Source organism: Pristiophorus japonicus, unplaced genomic scaffold, assembly GCF_044704955.1.
Source record: "Pristiophorus japonicus isolate sPriJap1 unplaced genomic scaffold, sPriJap1.hap1 HAP1_SCAFFOLD_586, whole genome shotgun sequence".
Lineage (NCBI taxonomy): Eukaryota > Metazoa > Chordata > Chondrichthyes > Pristiophoridae > Pristiophorus > Pristiophorus japonicus.
The window spans coordinates 318,172-327,901 of record NW_027254495.1 but is presented as its reverse complement, the minus strand read 5'-3'; the positions used below and the strand labels follow the sequence as shown (position 1 = coordinate 327,901).

Sequence of the window (9,730 nt, the reverse complement as noted above, 5' to 3'; positions counted from 1 at the left end):
GGTTGTTTTCCTTGGAACAGAGGAGGCTGAGGGGAGATTTAATTGAGGTGTATAAAATTATGAGGGGCCTGGATAGAGTGGATAGGAAGGACCTATTTCCCCTGAGCAGAGGGGTCAATAACCAGGGGGCATAGGTTTAAAGTAATTTGGGGGGAGGTTTAGAGTGGAGATGAGGAAATAAATAATAACTTGCTCTTTGCTTTTTTCTGCCAAAGTGCATGACCTCACACTTTCCAACATTATACTCCATCTGCCAAATTTTTGCCCACTCACTTAGCCTGTCTATGTCCTTTTGCAGATTTTTTGTGTCCTCCTCACACATTGCTTTTCCTCCCATCTTTGTATCGTCAGCAAACTTGTCTACGTTACACTCAGTCCCTTCTTCCAAGTCGTTAATATAGATTGTAAATAGTTGGGGTCCCAGCACTGATCCCTGCGGCACCCCACTAGTTACTGGTTGCCAACCGGAGATTGAACCATTTATCCCGACTCTCTGTTTTCTGTTAATTAGCCAATCCTCTATCCATGCAAATATATTACCCCCAACCCCGTGATCTTTTATCTCATGTAGTAACCTTTTATGATGGGGAGAGAGAGAGTGGGAGGGGGGCGGGGGGCCGAGAGAGAAAGAGAGCTGAAGGGGGGGAGTGAGAGAGAGAAAGGGAGAAGGGGAGAGGGTGAGGCGAGGGAGGGGGAAGGATGAAGGGCGAATGAGTGGGAGACGGGGAAAGCGAGACAGTGGGAAAGGCAGAGAGGGGTAAAAAGATGCAGCACGGGTCGTGATGGGGAAGGGAGAGAGAGATTTGGAAGGGGAGAGAGAGTGTAAAAGAGATGCGAAGAGGAGAGGGGTGCCTGTTGTTCCAGGTTCGGTCTCCAAAGCGGGAAAGAGTAAAAAGAGACAGAATATGTCGTGATGGGGAAACCAGGGAGAGAGGGAGAAAGGGAAAGGACGGGTCAGGAGAACAGGAGAGACTTTTGTTCCAGGTCTGGTCTTGGAGCTGTTTAATATTTATAATTAAACACCTTGTTAATTGACGCAAACTTAAATTTAAATAGCGAGCTAGTTTTGAGTAGGCCCAAGTGAGATTTGAACTCACGATCCCTCGTTTACAAGACCAGTGCTCTAACCCCTGAGCTATGGAGCCACCTGCACTGGGAAATGCAGGGGAAGGAGCAGGAAAGAGAGAGGAAGGGAAAAGAGAGAGTGGAAGGAGTGAGAGAGAGGGGAAGTGGAAAGAGAGGGGTAGGAGTGAGAGAGAGAGGGGGAAGGGGAGAGAGTGGGTGAAGGTGTGAGAGTGCGGTGAATGGGAGAGAGGGGGAAGGGAGAGAGGGGTTGGGGTGAGAGAGAGGGTAACGAGTGTTTAAGAGCGGGAAGGGGAGAGGGGGGAAGGGGATAGACGGGGGAAGGGGAGAGAGGGGGGAAGGGGAGAGAGGGGCAAGAGGAGAGAGGGGAAGGGGAGAGAGAGTGGGGAGGAGGAGAGAAAGGGGGAGAGTGGGGAGAGAGTGGGGAGGGAGAGAGAAAGAGTTAGAGGGGGGAATGGGTCAGAGGGGAGGGGGAGAGTCTGATGGGAAAGGGGAGAGCAAGAGCGAGGGAAGGAGAGAAACGAAGGAGGGAGAGGGCGAGAAGAGTGGAGCCAGGGGAGGGGAAGGAGAGAGGGGGGGAGAAAATGGGTCGAGGAGAGAGAGGGAATGGGTGAGAGAGAGGAAGATGTGAAAGAGAGGGGAAAGGGAAAGAGAGGGAGGAAAACGGGAGAGAGTGGGGAAGGGGAGAGAGTGGGGAAGGGGAGAGAGCGGGGAAGGGGAGAGAGAGGGGAACAGGAGAGAGTGGGGAAGGGGAGAGAGAGGAGAACGGGAGAGAGTGGGGAAGGGGAGGGGAAGGGGAGAGAGTGGGGAAGGGGAGAGAGCGGGGAGGGGGAGAGAGTGGGGAAGGGGAGAGAGCGGGGAAGGGGAGAGAGTGGGGAGGGAGAGAGAAAGAGTTAGAGGGGGGAATGGGTCAGAGGGGAGGGGGAGAGTCTGATGGGAAAGGGGAGAGTAAGAGCGAGGGAAGGAGAGAAACGAAGGAGGGAGAGGGGCGAGAAGAGTGGAGCCAGGGGAGGGGAAGGAGAGAGGGGGGGAGAAAATGGGTCGAGGAGAGAGAGGGAATGGGTGAGAGAGAGGAAGATGTGAAAGAGAGGGGAAAGGGAAAGAGAGGGAGGAAAATGGGAGAGAGTGGGGAAGGGGAGAGAGTGGGGAAGGGGAGAGAGCGGGGAAGGGGAGAGAGAGGGGAACAGGAGAGAGTGGGGAAGGGGAGAGAGAGGGGAACGGGAGAGAGTGGGGAAGGGGAGGGGAAGGGGAGAGAGTGGGGAAGGGGAGAGAGCGGGGAGGGGGAGAGAGTGGGGAAGGGGAGAGAGCGTGGAAGGGGAGAGAGTGGGGAGGGAGAGAGAAAAGAGTTAGAGGGGGGAATGGGTCAGAGGGGAGGGGGAGAGAGTCTGATGGGAAAGGGGAGAGCAAGAGCGAGGGAAGGAGAGAAACGAATTAGGGAGAGGGGCGAGAAGAGTGGAGCCAGGGGAGGGGAAGGAGAGAGGGGGGGAGAAAATGGGTCGAGGAGAGAGAGGGAATGGGTGAGAGAGAGGAAGATGTGAAAGAGAGGGGAAAGGGAAAGAGAGGGAGGAAAACGGGAGAGAGTGGGGAAGGGGAGAGAGTGGGGAAGGGGAGAGAGCGGGGAAGGGGAGAGAGAGGGGAACAGGAGAGAGTGGGGAAGGGGAGAGAGAGGGGAACGGGAGAGAGTGGGGAAGGGGAGGGGAAGGGGAGAGAGTGGGGAAGGGGAGAGAGTGGGGAAGGGGAGAGAGCGGGGAAGGGGAGAGAGAGGGGAACAGGAGAGAGTGGGGAAGGGGAGAGAGAGGGGAACGGGAGAGAGTGGGGAAGGGGAGGGGAAGGGGAGAGAGTGGGGAAGGGGAGAGAGCGGGGAGGGGGAGAGAGTGGGGAAGGGGAGAGAGCGGGGAAGGGGAGAGAGTGGGGAAGGGGAGAGAGAGGGGAACGGGAGAGAGTGGGGAAGGGGAGGGGAAGGGGAGAGAGTGGGGAAGGGGAGAGAGTGGGGAAGGGGAGAGAGCGGGGAAGGGGAGAGAGAGGGGAACAGGAGAGAGTGGGGAAGGGGAGAGAGAGGGGAACGGGAGAGAGTGGGGAAGGGGAGGGGAAGGGGAGAGAGTGGGGAAGGGGAGAGAGCGGGGAAGGGGAGAGAGTGGGGAAGGGGAGAGAGCGGGGAATGGGAGAGAGTGGGGAAGGGGAGGGGAAGGGGAGAGAGTGGGGAAGGGGAGAGAGCGGGGAGGGAGAGAGAAAAGAGTTAGAGGGGGGAATGGGTCAGAGGGGAGGGGGAGAGTCTGATGGGAAAGGGGAGAGCAAGAGCGAGGGAAGGAGAGAAACGAATTAGGGAGAGGGGCGAGAAGAGTGGAGCCAGGGGAGGGGAAGGAGAGAGGGGGGGAGAAAATGGGTCGAGGAGAGAGAGGGAATGGGTGAGAGAGAGGAAGATGTGAAAGAGAGGGGAAAGGGAAAGAGAGGGAGGAAAACGGGAGAGAGTGGGGAAGGGGAGAGAGTGGGGAAGGGGAGAGAGCGGGGAAGGGGAGAGAGAGGGGAACAGGAGAGAGTGGGGAAGGGGAGAGAGAGGGGAACGGGAGAGAGTGGGGAAGGGGAGGGGAAGGGGAGAGAGTGGGGAAGGGGAGAGAGTGGGGAAGGGGAGAGAGCGGGGAAGGGGAGAGAGAGGGGAACAGGAGAAAGTGGGGAAGGGGAGAGAGAGGGGAACGGGAGAGAGTGGGGAAGGGGAGGGGAAGGGGAGAGAGTGGGGAAGGGGAGAGAGCGGGGAGGGGGAGAGAGTGGGGAAGGGGAGAGAGCGGGGAAGGGGAGAGAGTGGGGAAGGGGAGAGAGAGGGGAACGGGAGAGAGTGGGGAAGGGGAGGGGAAGGGGAGAGAGTGGGGAAGGGGAGAGAGTGGGGAAGGGGAGAGAGTGGGGAAGGGGATAGAGCGGGGAAGGGGAGAGAGAGGGGAAGGGGAGAGAGTGGGAAGGGGAGAGAGAGGGGAACGGGAGAGAGTGGGGAAGGGGAGGGGAAGGGGAGAGAGTGGGGAAGGGGAGAGAGTGGGGAAGGGGAGAGAGTGGGGAAGGGGATAGAGCGGGGAAGGGGAGAGAGAGGGGAACAGGAGAGAGTGGGGAAGGGGAGAGAGAGGGGAACGGGAGAGAGTGGGGAAGGGGAGAGAGCGGGGAGGGGGAGAGAGTGGGGAAGGGGAGAGAGCGGGGAAGGGGAGAGAGTGGGGAAGGGGAGAGAGAGGGGAACGGGAGAGAGTGGGGAAGGGGAGGGGAAGGGGAGAGAGTGGGGAGGGGGAGAGAGTGGGGAAGGGGAGAGAGCGGGGAAGGGGAGAGAGTGGGGAAGGGGAGAGAGTGGGGAAGGGGAGAGAGAGGGGAACGGGAGAGAGTGGGGAAGGGGAGGGGAAGGGGAGAAGTGGGGAAGGGGAGAGAGCGGGGAGGGGGAGAGAGAGGGGAATGAGTGATAAAGAGAAACGGGGAAAGCGAGAGAGCGGGAAAGATTAAAAAGAGGTAGAATGTGGAGTGATGGGGAAAGCAGGAGAAGGGGAAAAGAGGAAAAGGAGAGGCTAACAACTCTCTGAGTGAAGAAGTTTCTCCTCATCTCGGTCCTAAATGGCTTACCCCTTATCCTTAGACTGTGTCCCCTGGTTCTGGACTTCCCCAACATTGGGAACATTCTTCCTGCATCTAACCTGTCCTGTCCCATCAGAATTTTAAACGTTTCAATGAGACCCCCTCTCATTCTTCTAAACTCCAGTGAATACAGGCCCAGTCGATCCAGTCTCTCCTCATATGTCAGTCCTGCCATCCAGGGAATCAGTCTGGTGAACCTTCGCTGCACTCCCTCAATAGCAAGAATGTCCTTCCTCAGATTAGGAGACCAAAACTGAGCTGTGGAGCCACCTGCTCTGAGAAAGACAGGGGAAGGAGCAGGAAAGAGAGGGGAAGGGAAAAGAGTGAGTGGAAGGGGAAAGAGAGGGAGGGGAAGGGATGAGAGAGGGGGTAAAAAGATGTAGAAGGGGTTGCAATGCGATGGAAAGAGAGAGCAGCAGAGAGGGGAAAATGTGATTAAGTGGAGAGAGGGAGAAGGAGTGAAATTGATAGGAGAAGGGGAGAGAGAGAGGCAAACAAGCAAGTGAGAGGTGAGGGGAAAGGGAAAGAGAGGGGCAGGGGGAGAATCTGAAAAGTGGGAAAGAATGACTGGTATTTAAATACTAAACAAATTTTGAATAGACCCCAGTGAGATTTGAACTCACGATCCCTCGTTTAAAAGACCAGCCAGTGCTCTAACACCTGAGCTCTGCAGCAACCTGTTTTGGGAAAGACAGGGGAATGGAAAAGAGAGAGTGGAAGGAGTGAGAGAGAGGGGGAAGGGGAGAGAGTGCGGGATAAGGGGAGAGAGAGGTGGAGGGGAAAGAGAGGTTAAGGGGAGAGAGGGAAGGAGTGAGAAAGAGTGGGTGAGTCGAGAGTGGAAGGGGAGAGAGAGAGGGAAAGTGGAGAAAGTGGAAGGGGAGAGAGGGAGTGAAAGTGAACATCCCTGAACATTCACAGAATCTTACAGCACACAAGGAGGGCCATTCGGCCCATCGTGTCTGTGTCGGCTGTGTGAAAGAGATTATTCCCACTCTGCCCCACCCCCCATCCCTGTCCTCCCCGCTCCACCCCCGCTCTACCCCTCCTCCCTGCTACCCCTTCCCCCGGGGTTTAGTAGCTCTGAAAGTGGATAAGTCTCCAGGCCTGGATGAAATGTATCCCAGGCTGTTGAGCGAAGCAAAGGAGGAAATAGCAGAGGCTCTGACCATCATTTTCCAATCCTCTCTGGCTTCAAGTGTGGTACCAGAGGACTGGAGGCCTGCGAAGGTGGTACCTTTGTTTAAGAAGGGAGAAAGGGATAGACCGAGTAATGACAGACCAGTCAGCCTAACCTCCGTGGTGGGCAAATTATTGGAAAAACTCCTGAAGGACAGGATAAATCTACATTTAGAAAGACACGGGTTAATCAGGGACAGTCAGCACGGATTTGTTGAGGGAAGTTCCTGTCTGACTAACGATTGAATTTTTCGAGGAGGTAACCAGGAGGGTTGATGAGGGCAGTGTGTATGATGTAGTGTATGTGGAGTTTAGCAAAGCTTTCGATAAGGTCCCACATGGCAGACTGGTCACAAAAGTAAAAGCCCATGGGATCCAGAGCAAAGTGGCAAGTTGGAGCCAAAATTGTCAGAGTCAGGAAGCAAAGGGTAATGGTTGATGGATGTTTTTGTAACTGGAAGGATGTTTCCAGTGGGGTTCCGCAGGGCTCAGTACTGGGTCCCTTGCTTTTTGTGGTATACATCAATGATCTAGACTTGAATATAGGGGGGTATGGTTAAGAAGTTTGCAGATGATATAAAAATATACCGTGGGGTTGATAATGAAGAAGAAAGCTGTGGACTGCAGGAAGATATCGATGAACTGGTGAGGTGGGCAGAACAGTGGTAAATGGAATTTAATCCAGAGAGGTGTGAGGTCATGCATTTGGGGAGGGCTAACAAGGCTAGGGAATACACATTAAATGGTAGGACACTGAGAAGTGTGGAGGAACAGAGGGATCTTGGAGTGCAGGTCCACAGATCTCTGAAGGTAGCAGGCCAGGTGGATAAGGTGGTTAAGAAGGCATACGGAATACTTGCCTTTATTAGTCGAGGCATAGAATACAAGAGCAGGGAGGTTATGCTTGAACTGTACACAACACTGGTTAGGCCACAGCTGGAGTACTGCATGCAGTTCTGGTCACCACATGACAGGAAGGATGTGATTGCACTGGAGAGGGTGCAGAGGAGATTTACCAGGATGTTGCCAGGACTGGAAAACTTTAGCCATGAGGAAAGATTGGATCGGCTGGGGGTTGTTTTCCTTGGAACAGAGGAGGCTGAGCGGAGATTTAAAATTATGAGGGGCCTGGATAGAGTGGATAGGAAGGACCTATTTCCCCTTAGCAGAGTGGTCAATAACCAGGGGGCATAGATTTAAAGTAATTGTGCTTGAAGAATTAGGAGGGGTCAGTGAAACCCTCAGATTGTGTCTCATCCCTCAGACTCCTGCCTCCGTCTCTTCAATATTCACCTCTCAACATCGATATATCGGGTCTTTCACGTAGTAAAACATCCCAAGGCAACTCAGTCACACTCTGTCCCAATCTCTCTGCCTCTCTGTCTCTCACTCTCACTCTATCACATGTTCTGCCTTTGTGTCTCTCTTACTATCTCTCACTTTCTCTCTGTCTCTCGCGGGGGAAACGGAGAGAGGGAAGGGGAGACAGCGAAGGGGAGAGAGGGGGAAGGGGTCAGATGGAATTGAAAAGAGAGGGAGAGGGAGGAGGCAGTGGAGTGAGAAGGGAATAGAGAGAAGGGAGGGGAGAGAGAGGGGAATGAGTGAGAGAGGGAAGGGGAGAGAAAGCGGGAAGGAAAGAGGGGAGGAAGGGGAGGAAGAATGGGGGAAGGGGAGAAAGTGTGGAAGGAGTGAGAGAGGGGTGTAGGAGTGAGATATAGAGGGTAGCGAGTGTATAAGAGTGGGAAGGGGAGAGAGAGCGAGGGGGAGGAGAAAGGGAAGGGGAGAGAGTGAGGGGAGAGAGGGGGAAGGGAGATGAGAGGGGGAAGGGAGAAGAGAGGGGGAAGCAGAGTGAGAAACGGGGAAAGCGAGATAGTTGGAAAGGGAGAGAGGGGTAAAAAGACTCATGATGGGGAGGGCAGAGAGAGACGAAAGTGTACGAGGAAGGCCTGTTGTTCCTCAGTCAGTCCCAGAGATATTAAACATTTATAATTAAAAACCTTGTTTATTGACAGCAAACTTGAATATGAAGTTCATTTTGAGTTGGTCCCAGTAAGATTTAAACTCACGACCCCTGGTTTACAAAATCAGTGCTAAAGAGAAACGGGGAAAGCGAGAGAGCGGGAAAGATTAAAAAGAGGTAGAATGTGGAGTGATGGGGAAAGCAGGAGAAGGGGAAAAGAGGAAAAGGAGAGGCTAACAACTCTCTGAGTGAAGAAGTTTCTCCTCATCTCGGTCCTAAATGGCTTACCCCTTATCCTTAGACTGTGTCCCCTGGTTCTGGACTTCCCCAACATTGGGAACATTCTTCCTGCAACTAACCTGTCCTGTCCCATCAGAATTTTATACGTTTCAATGAGACACCCTCTCATTCTTCTAAACTCCAGTGAATACAGGCCCAGTCGATCCAGTCTCTCCTCATATGTCAGTCCTGCCATCCAGGGAATCAGTCTGGTGAACCTTCGCTGCACTCCCTCAATAGCAAGAATGTCCTTCCTCAGATTAGGAGACCAAAACTGAGCTATGGAGCCACCTGCTCTGAGAAAGACAGGGGAAGGAGCAGGAAAGAGAGGGGAAGGGAAAAGAGAGAGTGGAAGGGGAAAGAGAGGGAGGGGAAGGGATGAGAGAGGGGGTAAAAAGATGTAGAAGGGGTTGCAATGCGATGGAAAGAGAGAGCAGCAGAGAGGGGAAAATGTGATTAAGTGGAGAGAGGGAGAAGGAGTGAAATTGATAGGAGAAGGGGAGAGAGAGAGGCAAACAAGCAAGTGAGAGGTGAGGGGAAAGGGAAAGAGAGGGGCAGGGGGAGAATCTGAAAAGTGGGAAAGAATGACTGGTATTTAAATACTAAACAAATTTTGAATAGACCCCAGTGAGATTTGAACTCACGATCCCTCGTTTAAAAGACCAGTGCTCCAACACCTGAGCTCTGCAGCAACCTGTTTTGGGAAAGACAGGGGAAGGGAAAAGAGAGTGTGGAAGGAGTGAGAGAGAGGGGGAAGGGGAGAGAGTGCGGGATAAGGGGAGAGAGAGGTGGAGGGGAAAGAGAGGTTAAGGGGAGAGAGGGAAGGAGTGAGAAAGAGTGGGTGAGTCAAGAGTGGAAGGGGAGAGAGAGAGGAAAAGTAGAGAAAGGGGAAGGGGAGAGAAGGAGTGAAAGTGAACATCCCTGAACATTCACAGAATCTTACAGCACACAAGGAGGGCCATTCGGCCCATCGTGTCTGTGTCGGCTGTGTGAAAGAGATTATTCCCACTCCGCCCCACCCCCCACCCCTGCCCTCCCCGCTCCACCCCCGCTCCACCCCTCCTCCCTGCTACCCCTTCCCCCGGGGTTTAGTAGCTCTGAAAGTGGATAAGTCTCCAGGCCTGGATGAAATGTATCCCAGGCTGTTGAGCGAAGCAAAGGAGGAAATAGCAGAAGCTCTGACCATCATTTTCCAATCCTCTCTGGCTTCAAGTGTGGTACCAGAGGACTGGAGGACTGCGAAGGTGGTACCTTTGTTTAAGAAGGGAGAAAGGGATAGACCGAGTAATGACAGACCAGTCAGCCTAACCTCCGTGGTGGGAAAATTATTGGAAAAATTCCTGAAGGACAGGATAAATCTACATTTAGAAAGACACGGGTTAATCAGGGACAGTCAGCACGGATTTGTTGAGGGAAGTTCCTGTCTGACTAACGATTGAATTTTTCGAGGAGGTAACCAGGAGGGTTGATGAGGGCAGTGTGTATGATGTCGTGTATGTGGAGTTTAGCAAAGCTTTCGATAAGGTCCCACATGGCAGACTGATCACAAAAGTAAAAGCCCATGGGATCCAGAGCAAAGTGGCAAGTTGGAGCCAAAATTGTCAGAGTCAGGAAGCAAAGGGTAATGGTTGA

The 9,730-nt window shown here is 53.7% G+C and overlaps 1 non-coding gene across 1 annotated transcript; it reads right to left on the bottom strand.

Moving 5' to 3' along the window:
- Window positions 1–1,072: 1,072 nt before the first annotated feature.
- Window positions 1,073–1,145, bottom strand: trnat-ugu (transfer RNA threonine (anticodon UGU)). Its single transcript has one exon. It is a non-coding gene; the product is annotated as a tRNA-Thr (tRNA).
- Window positions 1,146–9,730: the final 8,585 nt, after the last annotated feature.